Source organism: Nicotiana tomentosiformis, chromosome 10 (genome assembly GCF_000390325.3).
Source record: "Nicotiana tomentosiformis chromosome 10, ASM39032v3, whole genome shotgun sequence".
Lineage (NCBI taxonomy): Eukaryota > Viridiplantae > Streptophyta > Magnoliopsida > Solanales > Solanaceae > Nicotiana > Nicotiana tomentosiformis.
The window spans coordinates 32,559,182-32,579,297 of NC_090821.1; the positions used below are offsets into that span (position 1 = coordinate 32,559,182).

General features: G+C 37.5%; 1 non-coding gene across 1 annotated transcript; it reads left to right on the plus strand.

The window, feature by feature from the left end:
• Positions 1-19,455: 19,455 nt before the first annotated feature.
• LOC117278917 (small nucleolar RNA R71) lies at positions 19,456-19,562 on the plus strand. Its single transcript, XR_004509277.1, has one exon. It is a non-coding gene; the product is annotated as a small nucleolar RNA R71 (small nucleolar RNA).
• The last annotated feature ends 554 nt before the right edge of the window (positions 19,563-20,116 follow it).

A 20,116-nucleotide genomic window follows, 5' to 3' on the forward strand; every position in this document is an offset into this window, starting at 1 on the left:
TACCGGCGATCGGTTGAAAAGATGAAGAGGCAACTTGTTGAGGAACAATTTTTGATGTTTGGCCATTGTGATCTGGGGGAGTGTTTGAAAATTTGAGGAAAGAACACACAATTTTGGAAAAACGGGTTTTAAAGATGAAGAATAGAGTATGAAGATTAGAAGAACATCTGGGCAGAAATCTGGAGATTATTATGGAAATTGAAGAACAAGGATAAATATATGAAGGTTTGAAGAAGGTTTGATGATGGCTGGAAAGCTCGAAGGTAGTGATTTAGTCGAAAAGTAGAAAAAAATGAAAGGAGGAATCTTTTATAGGGAAACAGTCGACGCTTTGCATTCGGGGGCAACCTGCCGGTGAGCGACACGTGTTCGAAGTTAGAACGACATGACTGATGGGACGTTTTGGTCCCCTCGTCGTAAAGTACGAAGGAAAGAACCTGAGCCATCTGTCGTTTTCCATCGTTTCGGCAAGCCTAATCTCTGAGAAATAAGGGGACTATCTTAATACGGGTAAAACCGAGCCCACTGAACACCCCAATTTTCGGTGAGGCAAACGGAACATGAATATGACCGTAATGAATCGGAGTTAGAGATAAGATCCCCTCGTATCGGGGGTAGGAAAAAACACCTGCCATCGGGGGTATCGGGGCCATGTCCTCTCGGTCCTGTTCGAGGATCATGATTTCGGAGAGCATTACCAAACAGCTGCACATGACTAACAAAGAGGCGTGATGTCCGTGCCCAACCGGATATCACGGCGTGAATCTCGGCCCGTATCGGCAGAAAATCAACGATTAGCAAAATGGAAATATTTTACCTTTCTTAGAATTGTACTTAGAATAAAACTCCCCTTCTATATAAATGGGGAAGCTTATTATTCATAAAAGACATTATAACACGCATACCAAGGAATTTATTTCAATTTTCTTTATTGTTAAAAACTCTTATTTTTGTTCTTAAGTACTTCATAAGTGCAAGCTTGGAATCGAGGGCAGCTTCCTCATTGAACCATCTATCGAGCTTGGAATTACTCTTATCATTGGTTTGGCCATTTATTACGTCTTTCATTTGTTTAATCTAACGTCATTAATCACTCACATTGAATTAATCCACATATCCTAAAAATCACATATAAATTCGATTATTATCCATTTTTTTTAAGGTAAACAAAACTTTCTTTGTTTGAGAATAGAAGTGGCAAATTCATTAATGATCTCAAATTACTAAGTATTTATTTTTAAAAGGAGATTTAGTGTATTTAATATTTTTAAACAAAAAAGATATATATTTCAAATAAGGAAGGATTTAATTAGTAAAATTTTAGCTATGTTTAAAATCCTATAAATTAGAGAAATAACTAAATTACAATTTTGTTCAATATGAAATATATTATTAAAATATAAAATTGACGTATGATATTTCGCTAAGAGGTTTCGTACTTTTAATATAACTAGTCTTATGATACACGCGTTATGACTAAAAAAAATTTATAAATCGTACAAATATTGACAAAAAGATGTTTGGTGGCTAACTTTGAAAAAATGATTATTAACTTTTGTTTATTATACCAGAGAGTATTTGTTATTTTATCCATCGCAATTTGGTTGTTCAATTTTTAGTTTTGCGATTATTATAGAAAACAAAAGAATATGAATTATTTATATTGCCCAATTATGCTTCCTTCTTCTATAGCATGTTAAGAATATTATAATTATAAAAAAATTTAAATTCCTAAATATTACTAGTTCTTATAAAATTCAAATAAAGAAAGATTTAATAGTCAAAAATTTTAATTAATTAAAAAGTTCTAAACTTTAAAAAAATAAAATATGACAATGATTATTTTTATGCAGTGTGAACTTTAAAGGGTAAAAAGGTAGAAGAATATTTTGCTAATGGGTTTCGTGTTTTTATTATAGTAAAAATATAGATATAAATGTACTATATATTAAAAAAAAATAGTTTGATTTTACTCAAAAACTTAATAAAAGCATTCATTTTCAAAGAAGAGACAAATAAAAATCATGATTAATAATCATGAAAAATCATTTCACTAAGCAATAAAATATGGGAAAAAAGGAAAAAGTGTCAAGTTTACCTTTCATTATACTTTTTGTTTAAAAATAACTCTATTGTTATGCAATTAAATCAAATATACCCATCTTCTATTAAGGTTATCTAAGGTGGACGCCCAATCCCATGTGGAGACATTTTAGCCATGTGACATGCTACCTCAGTGCTCCCAACCTATTTTATTCCTTTCCTTCACCTATTCTTCCACTACTAATACCTCATACCCCTTCACCACTAGTACCATCGTGACCACATCATTTTCATCATCTCCACTTTCACTCTCTAGACCGAGCTTAGGGGAAAATATAAATAATTATAGCAAAATATACTTTTAATATTGTTCACAAGATTTTTTTGAAGCTTTTCCCAAAAGGAAGAAGATTGTTTTGTTGATAAAGTAGAGATTAGAAGGAAAAATGCATTAAAAATGGAACCAAGAACAAATAGCAGTTAATTTATTCCGCTGTTGTATTATGGTGTTAGTACACATTTTGGGACTGGAATAATTGGGATTAACGCCGAGAGTCCAACAAGCATTTACAAATACTGGACGGAGCCTAATTGAAATATGCAAATTTTAATAGTTTTGAAGATTATTACAGTGAATATAAATTTTATGAAATGAATATTAAAAAAATATTTTCCTATATTTGTTTATATTTTTTCCTAAGCTCGATCTAGAGAGTGAAGGTGGAGATGATAAAATGGTGGCGATCATGGTGGTGTGGATTGTGGCACCAATGGTAAAGGGATAGGAGGTGCTAGTGGTGGAAGAAGAAGTGAAGGTAAGGAATAAAATGGGTTGGGAGCAGTGAGGTGGCATGCCACGTGGCCAAAATATTAGTGCCACATGGGATCGAACATCTACCTTGGACAACCTTAACGGAGAAGAGGTATATTTGACCTAATTATATAACATCAAGGGTATTTTTATACAAAAAATATAACCAAAGGTAACCTTAACCCTTTCTCATAGTAAAAGGATAAATTTGAACATTTTCCCCAAAAACAATCATGATAAAAGTGGTACTGAGAATAGTCTTACATGTAGAAGAATGATATTGTGCTACACAAAAAGGCAGCAGTGTGGGAACGAGAAAGACTTATTAATATGACGACAAAATAGGTGTAAAGTTATTAAAAGTTAGGATGAAAGGGAAAATAAAATTATTAGAAAATAAGTAAGAACATAATAGAGTAGATAAAATAAGTTAAAGAAGTAATCACACTAAATTAATAGTTACAAAAAATAACTATTTACATGGTTATATAACAAATTTAATAATATAATACAATAAAATTTAATAAACATTCAAACTAAAACATTAAAATTTAAATAACATTCAAAATAAATATTGTGCTTATAAAATAATGATACAATAGCAACCGTCCAAATAACACGGAAGAGATGAAAAATGAATAAACTGTAGTCCAATGCCTCCCGAACAAGAAGAACTCGGAAGAAAGTTCAATCTTTCAATGAGGCGCGCTGTTACATCACTAAATTTTTCAGATATAAATTAGCAGACTCTAAAAAGCGCCTAAAGAAGAAGAAGAAGAATTAAACTTTGTGATTTAGAGAGAAGGGCATCTAGTACAATACAGTTCCAATAGTATCTTACAGGTATATAGATTATGTTTAACCTAAGAAATAGTTTTTGTGGTAAAAATAATTAAATAAATATTTCGGGATACTAACAACCGATTAACTTCACTTTTCCAAATATAAATGATATGAAAAAGGAACAAAAATAAAAAATAAACAAATTGAAAGATGAAAGGAAATATAAATCTTATTGATTATTGTAGCTTTCCTTTTGTATGAACATAGTAATAATTTGTCAGTAATAGAGAGCGAAGTAATTAAGAGAATAATTGAGTAATTTTTGATGGGAATATAAAATATGGGATTAGTTTTTTAATAATAGTCTCATTCGTAATTGTTTTCCTTGTTTTGCTCCCATCCATTACTGTCATTTATTATATTATTAATTGTGCGTTACATAATTGATTTGTAACGGATGGAGTGATGATGGAAAATCCCGTATAATCCGAGATTGATTGATTCTCCTCTTATTTGCGCCTATTAATGACCTTCTCTATCAGACCCGGGACCGTCCCCTTATGCTTGGCTCTGAGACTATTAGGCACGTTATGAGTTTATTTGATCCCGAGAGTGTTTCACATATAATCTTTACATGCCACTCTTCACTTTGGCATCACGTGTCGTCATTTAATAATCTTATGTGGCAAGCCTATTTTTCACTAATGCGGATAGTCCCCCTACTTTTCGTATAATCTCAACTGAATATTCGAAAAGTGGTAAGTTTATTATGGCGAAAATATTTTGCCGCCTCTTTCTGATATTATTATGACGTGTTGTAGAAGTGAAGAGACATGTACCTCCTTTATTTAATTTTCGAGACCCGTATCTTAACATGATAGGCTCTGAAATTTGCAGTGATATTCTAGAGCTGACGGCTCTGTGACTTTGACGTGACAATCCCATGATGCCGGTTTGTGATGACATACCTTTTGATTGTAAATATGGAATCGCAAACCCTCATATTCTTTCTTCTATTCTCTTTTGTCTTTGCCTTCTTCTTAGAAAACCTTCTGTGCATTTTACTTTCGTTCATTCTTGTCTTTAACTTTCTACTTTCATATCTCCAATGGCTTCTAGATCTCCTGATTCTACTAACTCCGTTGCTTCATCTCGTCGTACTATTATAGTAACCGATCTCCCCAATACAATAGCACCCACTAGGTCTAGAAGAGGGGGAGGAAGGCTTCATAGCCTTGGTTCCCTGGTGAATAGGAGTAGAACCTCTTCCGCTAAAGGAAGCTCTTCAAAAACTTCTTCTTCCAGAACAAAAGCATATTCTACTCCCAAGTCTACCTCTAAAGGTAAGGCTAAGGATAGTACAGAACCCTTGGCTAAACCATTAGTTTCCGAGACTATTCCCTAGGAATATTCCTTCACTGCCGATTGTGCAGAATAAAATAATGATATGAATAGAAAAGAAAGTCGCAATGAACCAGTTGACCTTTACCCCTCTCTCATCAAACCTGGCCACTTTCCCCTTGTTCATAAAGACTGTCGGTAGAATCCCACCTTTCCAATCGACGCTCCTGGCGAGAATGAGTGAATAACCAACTATCGTAAAGGTTATTCGTTAGTTTATACTTATGCTTTCACTCTCGGATTTGAGCCTGCTATTGACCCGGTGATCATAGAATTTTGCTGATGGTTCAACGTGTGTCTTGGCCAAATAGGCCCAATAATTTGGAGAGCTGTAATGACCCGGCCAGTTATTTTGATCTCTAATATATCGTTTGGTGGTTTGAGACCTTGAGTAGCTACACTTCGTGTATTATGACTTGCATGCATAGTTAGTTTTGATTTTTGGGAAGTTCAGAGTTGATTTGGATGGATAATTCTCAATTCGGAAGCTTTAATTTGGAAGAATTGACCGAGGTTTGACTTTTTAGTAAACGACCTCAGAATCGGGATTTAAAGGTTCCTGTAGGTTTGTAAGGTGATTTCGGACTTAGATGTATGTTCAGGTTGAGTATCGGATGGTCTGGGAGCGATTCAATGCATATTATCAGAAGTTTACATTTTTGAAGGTTTAAAATTTGCTAAGTTTGACTTAAAGTGTACTTTGGTGTTATTAGACTCTAGACGGTATTCCGGAACCTTACATAGGTTCATTTTTTTTATTGGAACTTTCGTGTGAAGTTTGGCCTGGATCCAAAATGTCTAAATGTGAGTCGGACGCATTCGGCGAAGTTTAAATGTTTAGAAGTTAAGAGAAGGTTTTTATCGTCGATTCGTGGTTTTGATGTTATTTATGGCATTTCGGGCCTTTGGATATGTTTGGATAAGGTATTGGGACTGGTTGGTTTGGTTGGACAGAATCCCGGTGGCCTAGGGTGAGTTTTGGGGTGGTTTCAAACCAAGTTGGGGTGTTCTGCTGCTGCTGCTGCTAGTTGCTGGTGATGGTATTGTGCTTCGCGATTGCGAGTGGTATTAGCGATCACGAAGAAGGAAATTGATGGGCTGCCATTCTGTGCTTCGCGAACATGAAAGGGGAGTCGCGAATGTGAAGAAGGAATTGAGGACCAGTGGAATTCTTTCTATGCGAACGCGAAGTGTGGGAGCTGGGCAGGTTGCCCTATGCAAATGCCTCTAGCTTCACAGGAATGCGAATGAGAGCTTGTGGCTGAAGAGATTTTGGCCATCGCGAACGTGATAGGCCTTACGCGAACACGAAGCTTTGATGTAGTGATGCTCCACGATCGCGAGGTGATGTCCGCGATCGTGAATGAGGAATGTGGGAAGTGGCAGACTTGATTTCGAGATTGCGAGTGAGCTTCCACGATTGTGAAGAAGGACACTTGGGCAGTGTAAGAGTTTCAAATCGTGTTTTGACTCATTTCATCTCATTATCCTCTTTGGATCCTTGGGGGGCAATTTTTGAGTGCCATTTTCATCATCTATCATGAGTTAAGTGATTCCTACCCATTGTGAGATAAATACACGGATTATAACAGACTTGAACATGAAAATTTGTAGAAATTGTGAGATTTTTGACCACGAAATTAGACATGGAATTAGGAATAAATTATATATTTGAGTTTGTGGTGTTATGGGTATGTAACAACCCGGCCGGTCATTTTGAGTATTGCAGCCCCGTTCCCCATTTTATTGCTTATTCTATGTTCATTTGTTGTTATGTGACTTGCCGGCATGGTTGGTTTCGTTCGGGGGATATTTTAGAATGAATTGAGTCACTTAGTCCCAAGGTTGGAATCCTAAGTTGAAAGAGTTGACCGAATATTGACTTATGAGTAAATGACTCTGAAATAGAGTTTAGATGGTTCTGATAGCTTCGTGTGCTGATTTCGGACTTAGGAGTGTGTCCGGATATGGATTTGGAGGTCCATAGGTGATTTTGACTCTAATTGGCGAAAGTTGGAAAAGTTGAAGTTTGGAGAGTTGAGAAGTTTGACCCAGAGTTGATTTCATTGTTACCGGGCTCAAATTTTAATTCCGGAAGTTGGAATAGGTCCGTTGTGTCATTTATAACTTATGTGCAAAATTTGAGGTCAATCGGAGTTGGTTTGATAGGTTTCAACATCAATTGTAGAAGTTGGAAATCCATTAGTTTCAATAGTCTTGAATTGAGGTGCGATTTGTGTTTTTGATGTCATTTGATGTGGTCTGAAGCCTCAACTAAGTTCGCCTGAGTTTTTGGGATGTGTTGGCATATTTGGATGGGGTCCCGGGGGCCTCGGGAGTGATTTGGGTTGAAATCGGAATGAGTTGTGGAATTGAGGAATTTCTAAACTGCTGCTGATCTGGTGCGATCGCACCTGCGAAGAGTCGATCGCAGGTGCGCGACCATAGAGGCGGTCGTGGCATCGCACGTGTAGATTTCATTGGGGCTGAGTGTATGCGTAGGTTACGAGGATTCGTTCGCATCTGCGGGATCACATATGCGGGATCGCAAATGCGGGAAGTGGCGCGCAGATGCGTATGAGGCGAGGGGCAGGAGTTTCCGTAGAAGCAGAGCAGAGGTCGCAGTTGCGACTCCGCAGGAGCAGAGTTCGGTCAGCAGAAGCAAAGGTAGGGAACCTTCATGGGAAGCACAGAACCAGAGTTTTTGGCCGCACCTGCAGGGCCGCATAAGTGGTTAAGTGAACCGCATGTGCGAGTTGCCTGGCAGATTCATAAGGTCGAGGGTTTGATATATTTCTTCATTTTTGGACTTTGCAAGCTCGGCTAGTGGAAATATTTGTGAGGGATTTTACTAGATTTCAAGAGATAAGTAGCTTTTGATAATTATTATTTATTAATATTGAATACCCATTGAATTTCCCACCTAGATTATGTGTTTTTAAAGTGGAATTCAGGGGATTTTGGACTAGGGATTGGAGAGTAAGATTTGGGGATTTGAGTGACGATTTGTGGTTAGAATGAGATGATGTTGGTATGGTTGGACTCGTAATTGAATGGGTGTTCGGATTTTGTAAATTTTGTTGGATTTTGAGATGTGGGTCCGGAGTTGACATTTTGAGTTGACTTTTTGACTTTTGTTAAAGAACTTAGCTTTATTGCATGGAATAGATACCTATGGCTTGTATTGATTGTATTGATTTGTTTGTGGCTAGATTCGAGTCGTTCGGAGGCTGATTCTCTAGGTAAGGGCTTGCTGGAGTAGGGATTTGCGCGGTTTGAGATAAGTAACACTTCTAAACTTGATACTAAGGGTATGAATCCATGAACTACGTGTTATGTGATTGATGTTGAGGTGACGCACATGCTAGGTGAGGGGCTTGTGGGCGTGCACCGTGGTAATTGTGACTCGGTTGTTTCCATGGTACCGTGTAGTTATCAAACCTTATTGTTATTCATGAAATTCTGACTTGTTTGAGTAATTGATCTACAATCCTTGTTAGCAATCATGTTTAAATTATATGTTGGTGCTGTTGTGTCACGCCCCGAAATCGAGGAGCACGACCAGCGCTCAACCAAAAAATCCCAGTCGAGCAAGCCTAATATACATTAATCTCTCATCATTACTCATGCATGATTTACCATAACATAATAAGATCTTGACTTTCATATTAAATACACTTGGCTCAATGGCCCATATTTTCTTTCTCGTGGTGGTTACACAGCTCTATAAATAGCTATAAATACTGTGAACATAAATACATGACAAAACTTAAATCTTTAATTACATGACCCACCGTGTACATGGAGCTTCTCTGACAATGGATACCTATATACATAAAACGAACTAGACCCAAACACCCACCAGAACTGTAGCGGGCTCACCATAAGCTGAGTAGTGAAGAAGATCCTTATCAAAGATCCATATCATCCTGTAGAAGTATACATGTATCCATTAAAAGATGCAGCGCCCCCGGCAAAAGGGACGTGAGTACACGTGGAATAGAACTCATATCTAAGGCAGTCAAAACAACAGATGAAAATACGGTAACTCAAATAAGAAGCAAATAAAGTACATGAAGAAACTACGAAACATCCAATAAACTCACATTTCAAGTCTTATTATACTTGCATCCTTCTAACCTTCTTTTAGGATCAACTGCACCATATGAACTATACGTGGAATACATAATATAATGTAATTGTATAAACATGTACAAACAATGCCAATGAAAGTGGCACCTTCCTTCCTTATTTTACACATACACATTTCGTAGACCGTCCTTAATGTTCACATATCATATTATACACCTATGCGTCTCATAGACCGTTCACAACGTTCACTTACACAATACAAGTACACATATTCAAGGGCTTGGAAATACAACAAGAATATGATGAATCATGATAATAATAAATGGGCTTAGATAGCTGTTAACATCAAGCAAATTTATTAAGAACTTCCATTCAAATTTATCGATATTAAGTCGGGGATCCTTTATAACCACCCTCACATAAAATGGCCCTGCCGCCTCACCTCAACATATGCGGGTGGAGGTGTATCACGATACCACAACCTCTACACAAAGCGACCCTGCCTCCTCACCCCAATATGTGCGGGTGGAGTTGTATCACCGTACCACAATCCCAACACAAAGCGGCCAGGTCGCCTCACCCCAATATATGCGGATGGAGGTGTATCACAATACCACAATCCCAACATAAAGCGGTCATGCCGCCTCACCCCAATATATGCGGGTGTAGGTGTATTCAACAATACCACAATCTCTACACAAAGCAGTCCTACCACCTTACCCCAATATATGCGGGTGAAGATGTTTTCCATAATACCACGATCCCTACACAAAGCGGCACTACCGCCTCACCCCAATATATACGGATGGAGGTGTATCACAATACCACAATCCCAAAACAAAGCGGTCATACCGCCTCACCCTAATATATGCGGGTGTATGTGTATCATAATACCATAATCCCAACACAAAGCGGTCCTACTGCCTCACCCCAATATATACAGGTGGAGGTATATCACAATACCACAATCCCTACATAAAGCGGTCCTACCACCTCACCCCAATATATGCGGGTGTATGTGTATTCCCAATCACAATACCATATATAAACTCAAAGCAACATAGTTTGTCATTACATTTAACGTCGTAATTACTCTTATCATTGGAATACTTCATGTTCATACTCATCATGGAGAAACACAACTCATTACATTAGCGCGCATACATGGTAAATCAATAAGTCGATTTCAATGGCACATGGGCCCAATTCCCTTTCTTAAGGTTCATCATCATTTGACAAAGGACATCTCATTATTCACTCCCCTGACCTCTTGAGGTCATTATCTAGGTTCATGACTCTTGGGGACTTAAAAATCAAAGTCATTTACATACATTATTTCATAAGCATACAACTATAGTTGAAACCATTGGGACATACAACACTTCAAAATTCTCATTTAGGTAACGATCACATTTCATGTTCATATTATCACTTACTTGTACTTGCCATGGTGATCATAGAACATTAAAAGCATTTAGAACATTTAGGAATATCATAGTCTTTACTCGCAAGTACGTAGGGGCTTATAACACATTGGAAACAAAAGTATAAAGATGTACATCTCATAACCTTTCACACCCTATATCACTTAATCTGTACTTTCACCCATTTACAACATTATTATTTCATTGGCTCTCTTGGCTATACATATGATTCTTCTTTCATGGCACAATGGCCATTTTTCATATTCTACACTTTCATATCTTTTCTTTCATGGATCATCATACTAAATATCAACATATACAATATTCCGGAAATCACAACTTTAGGTTCATTAGTAATGAAGACTTTAAACACAGTGGATTTCTTTCCAAGAAATGGAGTAAAATGATTGGCAATCGAAGCACGAGTTAAAATCATAAACAAGTAACACATCGTTTCTTCTTGAATTACTTTTTCCCAAAAAGGATAATACACGATTTTCACTCACGAATATGTAAGAATGCAAAACACATTGAAAATACTCACTAAACATAGCATTAGCTAAAACAGCCACATATGGGCATCACTTGAGTTCATAAGCTTTTAGGTAATTCTACTTTCAAAGTCATTTTTAAAATAGTTGAATCAAAGCTCATTTCATAATCTTTCTCACATCATCTCATTTCATGGGCACCATTGGCCATAAATATAACTTTTACTCTTGGCACGTTGGCTACACTTTGTATCCCCAATTCACTTATTTCACTTCCAACCATCTTTATAGATTATCAACAATAAGACATTTCTAATCAAGACTTTAGGTACACATATGAGCAATTAAGAGTCTTAAGCATATTGAGTTTACTCACAATATTTTGCATCATAACCTTTATTTGAAACACACCTCAAAGACATAGCATTTTAATACACATATCATTCTTGAACATATTCCCAAAAGATAACATAATGTGATAGGAGCATTCAGAACACGTTCTGAATACATAATTCTTGACACTTTGCTTATTCGGGACAATCAAATTTATTGGGAACAGCTCGGAACGTAGAATAAGGAACTTGAGACAACCATACTTGAAACTTATGAGAACATCATTGAATTCAATTCTAAGATAGTAGATTAGCCAACATACCTTGCTTTGAGCTCTCCTTAAATTACTACAACGGTCCGGAAATTCTAGCAATTCCAATCTATTTTGAGATATAACAAAATTGAACACAAATTAGGAAGGTATTCATGGTTTCAGCTCATTTGGTATTTTATCAAACACTAGGTGTGCAAATTTTGCTACAAGGTTCTTCTACAAGATTTCCTTCATTCTACAACCCAATCTTTACTTATTTAAGCTCAACAATCTTCCACAAACCTTATTGGTACATACATTTATAAATAATACTCCTAATCAACCATCTTCTACCCAAATCCGAAATTAAAAACTACGATATGGAACCTTACCTCTTAGATGAAGCACTTGTGAGATTTCCTTATTGGATTTCAAAGCTTGGACAAGATCTTAATGAACAAAATACTTCATCTGCTTCCTCTCTAAAGAACACTCTCACTTCTCTCTAAAAAACCTCAAATAATTGCCCCAAAATAAACCCCAAAGCCTATTTATCAAAATGGGATTGGGTTATGAAAATAGAAAAATTAACCCTCCGAAAGCAGGTCTGCGGTCGCATAATGGACCGCAGAATGGCTATGCGGGTGGAAAAATGCACCGCAAAATTGGTGCCAAAAACTGGGTTGTACTGGTCCATTCTGCGACCAGTTTGCGGTCGCAGAAGCACTTTCGCGATCGCAGAATTGGTCGCAGAATCTCATTTTTCCAGCCTTTGGTAATTTAATCATAAGTTCTTGTAGTAGTGTCCAAATGACGAACGGTTTGAATAGTTGGAAACTAGACTCAAAGGGATTTAATTTTATAGGTAGATAATCTCCTAAGTTGTTATAAATTGGTAGCAATATGCATTTAAAGTAGGATCTTGTGCGAACTCACTTGAAACTTTATCCCATCATAAAATTTTCAACTTGACTTAGCCTTGGAGCTCTTCTTTGACCATAAACCATTCTTAATGTACATCATACATATATTATCATGATCAATTGATATCATTCATATAGTTGTCCTTGTCTACATATAAAATAATATAATTAGCGCACATCAACTTTCTTAATAGCGCTTAAGTACTTTGAAATTTTCCGGGGTGTTACATGTTGAGACCCACATATGTCATTTCTACTGTTGAGTTATTTGCTTAAATTGCAGTTATGTACTCAGTCATATTCATCATTTGCATATCATATCTCAGTCTTTGTTATCATTTACTGTTACATCATGTATCATTGTTTGGGCTGTTTGGCATGAGATTTATGAGCCCAAGAGATTGGAGAAATCGATGACTGAGTGAGGCCGAGGGCCTGATTATGAGTGATATTTATGGGATGAGGCTGCACGCTGAAGCATGCCATGTTGGCTTATAATAACGCTTGGGCAAGATCTACTCCTCCAGAGTCTGACTTACTAGCAGTGAGCACAGGAGTGTTGATTGATTGGGAGTGCTGAGTGATTGAGCGTGCTGAGTGAGGTTGAATAATCCGAGAACATGAGTATTTGAGTTTATCACTGTGTTGCATTATAAGTGAGATGCATATTTGACATGTAGACAGAGAGATGTAATAGTCCTCATGGAAACTATACTTGGCATATTTACTAGTATTGAGCCTAAATTGTCGAACTTGAAAGCATGTCTACTTTTCTGTAATGTGTACAACTGATTATGAGATTTTCTCTAAGTTATTACCGTTATTTTTCCTTTCATATCTATACTGTTATTATCTTGTTTGGACTGTACCTATTTGAGCTCGTCACTGCTTTCAGCCCAAGGTTAGTCCTGTTACTTAGGAGTGCATTGGTTTGGTTGTACTCATACTTCACTCTGCACTTCGTGTGTAGATCCAAGTACATCTGGACCTGGTGGTTGCTAGATTTGGAGCATTACCTGCTTGGAGACTTTTGAGGTAGCTGCTTTGACATTTGTAGACCTCGACTCTCCTTCTTTTCAGTTTATTTAGCATTATTCTATCTTTCCAAAGAGTTGTATTTGGAGTTTTGAGTGTGTTATCTTTTAGTAGCTCATGTACTCAGTGACACCCAGATTTTGAGATTTTGTATTGAGTCGTGGTATTTCTTATTGGTTATTTATGAGAATTTTGTTGTTAAATTTGTTTATTCATATTTTCAAACTTAAGAAAAGTCGTAGTTATTGAGGTTGTTGGCTTGCCTAGTACTGTGATAGGTACCATCACGACATGTTGACTTTTGGGTCGTGAGAAGTTGGTATCATAGCCTATGTTACATAGGTCTCACGAGTCATGAGCAGGTTTAGTAGAATGTTGTGGATCAGTACGGAGACGTCTATACTTATCTTCGAGTGGATACCGAACCATTAGGAAAACATCACTTTCTTATATTCTTATCGTGCAAATTTATTCATTCCAAAAACTAAACTTTTGATACACTATTCTCTCACAGATGGTGAGTAAACATGCTACCGGATTGGGCGGACGGCTACCAGTACTACCAACTAGGGCCATGAGAGGCCGCGGCCATGGTAGAAGCCGAAGTGCAGCTCATACAACAGCTAGAGCAGCACCTGTGGAGCCACCAGATGCTCCACCTCAGGAGCAGATACTAAATGTGGATGAGCCGGTGGGACCAGTTTAGGCACCAACTGTGCCCATTGTGATTCCAGGCCTTTAGGAGGCTTTGGCCCAGATATTGACTGTATGCTCTAGCCTTGCTCAGGCAGTTTTAGTTCCGGCCGCACCAGCCACTTCTCTGGTCGGGGGAGGTGCTCAGACTCCTGCCGCCCGTACTCTAGAGCAAGCATTTAAAGGACTTCAAACACCGGGGGTACTACCAGACCAGCTGGTTGTATTTGCTCAAGCCTAGGTGGGTCCGCCTATAAGCAACGATGAGCAAAAGCGGCTAGAGCGGTTTGGGAGGCTCATGGCTCCAGCATTCAGTGGGACTGAGTCAAAGTAAATTTTGACAAGCTCGAAACACACACTTAAAATTATACTCGCTAATCAAATATAGTATAGTAAAATATCGTATCCGCAGGGATTGGATTTAAACTGTATATTCTCTTAGTTTCTAGCTTGATTACTATTCAAGAGAATAAACAGTTGAGATTTATATAATTAATACTAAAATTAACTAAGAATCTAAAGCTATTGACTAGTGACAATTGAAACAAGGAACAAGCAATGAAGGTTATCAGTGGGAGAAGATAGGGTTTTGATAGGATAGGTGCAAGATAATTGTTTGGGATCTAACTCTAGATAATTCACTTTTAATGTTTAGGTGAGTATCTCGAATTCACTCAATTATTAGTTCAAACGTTCAGCAAAAGCTCCTCTCTCGATTAATTTTTAACCATACAAGATGAACCAATTTAAGCACGTGAAGATATGCAAGAATGCGTAGTGGATTGGTCTTTAGGAGAACCTCTCTCAATTATCCTCCTAACAAGGGTTAATCAATGATTCAGCTAGCCTCTTTCGATTACTAAGAAGAATTAATAAACTCAACCAACTATATAATGTAAAGATATTACAAGTTATGCCTCTCTCGATTACATGAACAAGTGAATATAGATGCAATAATTAAATCATCCAAAAACCCTTCAATACATAAAACAAGAGTTATAATCCACGAACAATCATCAATACACCAAACCCATCAAACGCTAAATGGAACTACTCCATAGATATGGAGGAATTCATCACAATTAAAATTAAAGTATACAAAAACATAAATTCAATTCAAACTCGGGTCTTAAGTGAGGAAGGAATGATGAAAACCTTGTGCTTGTGTTCTTCCAACTCCTCCTTAGCTTCCTTAGGTCAAAAGTATGTCAAAAGTTCAGAAAATAACTTTTTTTCATGTATGTATACCAAGTAGGGTCGGGCCCAGACGAAACCTCCCTTTCCTAGCCGAAATAGGAAAACATGCAAACTTATTACTTTTCATGCATCGCACTATGCTACGCACACAGGTTGCATAGCATTAGTGCAATTTTCTCAGTTGTAAACTCTCTGAACTTAGCTTGTCTGACAAAATTTTGTACTGATGCTACGCACTATGCCACACACTATGCCTAGCATTAGTATATTTTTCTGTCATACCCAAAAATTACAAGTCTCTCAACTTCTCAAATTTCTGACGCACATTTGCATTGATGCGTCGCACAGTTCTACACATGGTGCGTCGCATTAGTGCATTTCCTCAGAGTGTTGCTTCTTCCTTGATTTTTGACGTCCATAAGTGATCCTCAATCCTCGAACACGATCCCGGCTTAATCCCTTCGGCTTTTACTCAGACTTCAAAGCTCCAATTATTTGATTTAGCTCCACAACATCTACATAACTCGGAATCATTCCTACAACGCATAAAATACGCAATAAGTTCAAAATACTACCAATTAAAGCTCAACATAAGTAAAGTGCAGTGAATTAGAGTGTAATAAGCGACTATAACACGAGATTATAGCCTACCATCAACACCCCACACTTAAACCATTACTCGTCCTCGAGCAATCAAACTACACTTCATATAGACACAACCTTTTTAAACAACTCTCCTTACTCATCACACCAATAATAATTAAAACAAATTAAGCACTCTAACATAACATCCTTGCCTCAAGATTTGGCTCAAAATTACCACGCATTTTTCGCAACCCACCCACTTACTCTAATATAGAGGTCAACGACTTTGCATTTCCTTCGTGAATCAAGTTCCCTCAAATAACAATAGAGAGTAGTTCCACACACAATAAAGTTTAAGAACAATCAGGAACTTAAGATAGAAAAAATTCACTCACTCTCAGAAACAACATTCATATGCCACAAAAGACATACCATAGGCTTTCCCGTAGTATACTACTCTACTAATTGAGCTCATTCAGTCAACGATCAAGTAGGACTTTAATTGGTTGTAATGTAGGCTGCGGGACGGGTAGGGTACATTTAGATATAAGAGTGACTACACCTCCCTAAGCACTTTAATACATAATTACTTATTCAAAACCCCACATTTATGTCAAACCATAACTCCACCGTCACATCAATATACATCAACTCCTACTTCTTTAAGCACACATACATCAAGAGTTACCACTATCAAGGAATGTTTTTCACAACAATACAAATATTTTTCTTTTTTCTTTTCTTATTCAATTTAAGTGGCCCTTACATTTTTAAAACAATGCACCTTCCTCCTATTTCAATAGTTCCACTCAAAAGCCAAACTAACACCCCACACTTTAACTTTTACAAAGTTCATAACAAATTCAAGTGCTCACGAGAAGTAAAAGGTTCAAATAGATGGTCAATCCAAACAAATGGGTAAGTCTTGTAATGTGGTTGACAAAGAAACAGGATTACAGGCTCAATAAGGTTAACTACTATACATAACAATTAGGTGGGTAAAACATATATTTGGTTCAACAAAGAAACACCTATATCACTCTGAATAAAACTACTATTTCTCTTTGCAAACACACAATACAAGTTCTAGACATCAACTGCAAGCCACAGAATACCCAAAACCTCACACACACATGGCACGTAGCTCACTAAGGATCGGACTCATCAAGACACTCTAGTCAAAACAGTTAGGCAAAGTTAAGATCATACAATTTAGGACACTTATACAAGAGTCAAAAACTGAGCCTAAGCGTCACAACTAAAGCACTTACTATTCTCAAGGTACAATAAAGTCAAGAGATATTGCCTTCAATTCTAATCATAGCACAAGGTTTCATACTCCTAAAAAATAAAAAACTAGCTACACCCGGTTCAAATAAAACCCTTGAAAAAGAACCGCGACACAAAGAAAATCGAAGGGGGTCTTATTACACTACCTAAAAAAGAAAATCTTTTTGTCTTTTTCCTTCAACTTAAATCCCTCAAGAAACCTGTCGATGATATCCATAGTCGGGAAAAATCGAAAATTTTAAATTTTGTTTTCTAACTCTAACAACTACAACTAACAAAAAGAAACACATATACAAACATACATACAAATATCCCCCACCCCACACTTTAAGTTGTGACATGTCCCCATGACACACTATTAAAAAGCTTAAGGTAAAGGAAACTTCCTGAATATCTAGTCGGGGTCTGAGTCAAAGTCGGGCTCCATTCATCCTGCCCGAACTAATGCACACATCCATGCGAACAGGTTCTTCTCGGACTTATTTAGGTACATCCCGCACTTATCTTTCCACTCAGCACTCGCAACTAGCTTGTCCTTTTGTGCCCCCTTTCTTACGTCCATCTTAAAAGTCATAGTCTCCTCACCCACTCTAAGCATGAGTTTTCTCTCGTGTATATCTAATATATCTCTACTCGTTGCTAAGAATTATCTTCCTGGGATGAGGGGGACCTCCTTGATTTCCTCCATATTTACCACTATAAAATCCATAGGAAATACGATTTTATCCACCCAAATTAACACATCTTCCACTATTCCTTCGGGTATTAAAGTCGTTTGGTTTGCCAGCTGCAAAGATATTAGTGCAGACCTTATCTCTCCAACCTCCTTCTCCAGTTTTCTATCTATAGACAGAGGCATTATATTAATTGATGCACCAGAATCACATAAAGTTTTGTCAAAATTGATAGTTCCTAAAGAGCAAGGTATAGTAAAACTCCATAGATCTCCACACTTTTGTGGGAGTTTATTCTGCAATATCGCGCTGCAATGCTTATGAGCTTGACCACTGAGGTCTCCTCTACTTTCCTCTTCTTTGTAATGATCGTTTTCAAAAATTTAGCATAAGAAGGCTTTTGTGAGAGCACTCCTGTTAATGATAAGTTTACATGAAACTGTTTCAGCACATCCGGAAATCTCTCAAATTGCTTGTCCAGCGTTTCTCTACATAGCTTTTGAGGGAAAGGTAGCCCAGGCATATGCTTGCTCTCCTCATATTCCTCCCTTTCTCGAATTTTTTCCCTTCCTCTTTTTCTCAGCTTTCTTTGGTCCTTTCTTCTTCTTGTCATCATCACTTTTCAGCTGCTCCACACTTTCTTTTTCAAGTATCACATCTTTTTTGGATCGGGGTGGGGTCTTTCAACACTTGCCCACTTCTCAAAGTTACAACATTCACTGTTTCTTTGGGATTTCTTTTAGTATCATCCGGGAGATTTCCTGGAACCCTCTTAGATAATATGGTTGCAATCTGTCCCACTTGTTTCTCTAAACTTCGAATTGATGTCATTTGTACTTCAAATCTTTCATCAAATTTCACAATGAAGGCCTTCATTAGATCTTTTAGACCAAGATGATTGGGCTGTTGAGGCTGAAACTTCCGTCTTTGTTGATTCATAAAACCAGGAGCTCCTTGTCCCTGGAATCTGGGATTGTTTTGTTGCCATGGATTTGTGGTACCCCCACGTGAACTCCATGAAAAATCAGGATGTTTCTGACCTATTGCATTAAAATTGTAATTACCCGCAACATTCACTTCCTCAGTTAAGGCTTGACACTTATGAGTAGGGTGTCCTCATTCACATATATCACAAACCGCATGAGGCTCACTTTGTATCATTGCGAAGGTTAGCATTCGTATTTCTTTAGCTATAGCATCAAGCTGTACCTACACAAATGTATTAGCATCAACTTGGTGAACACCAGTTGATCTTCTTCTCTCAGCACTCTCAGAGGGCCACTAATTAGCATCTTCAGATATCAAGAATTGTAACTATCTCCTCTGGAGTCTTTTTCATCAACGGGCCTCCAGCTGCATTGCTCAATGTTCTACGCGAGGCCGGTATCAATCCATCCCAAAAGTCTTAGAGTTGCATCTAGAGTTCAATTTCGCTATGTTGACACTTTTGAACTATCACCTTAAACCTCTCCCATGCTTCAAAAATAGTTTCAATCTCTTTTTGGCAGAAGTTATGGATTTCTCTTCTAAACTTGCCCGTTTTAGCTTAGGAGAAATATTTATCAAGAAATTTTCTGGTCATCTCATACCATGTTCTAATCAATCCTATGGGCAAGCTCTGAAGCCACTACTTTGCATCATCTTAGAGCGAAAAGGAGAATGCCTTTAAGTACACTGTATCTTGTGACACCCCGTTGTATTGAAAGGTTTTCATAATCTCCTCGAAGTCCATCTGATGTGTGTTTGGATCTTCGTTCGTCTTTCCTCTGAAAACACAATAATTCTGAATGGTTTGAAGCAACCCTTGCTTCAACACGAAATTATTAGCTGCAATTGGAGGTGGTCTAACAATTGATAAACTATGATTGTAGTCAGGTCTAGCATAATCACCCAGTGATCTCCCAGGCTCGGGAGCTATATTTTTGAACTTTCCTGTAGCCAAGGGTTGATTTTGAGCAATTCTCCGAGCCCTCACTTCTTCATAGATAATCTGTGCATCTCTAATAGTTGCTTCTTCAGTATCTCGTGCAGTTTGTTCTCGTCGTTGGGCTGCTTCTCTCGCATCCAAATCTACATTTTCATCACCGT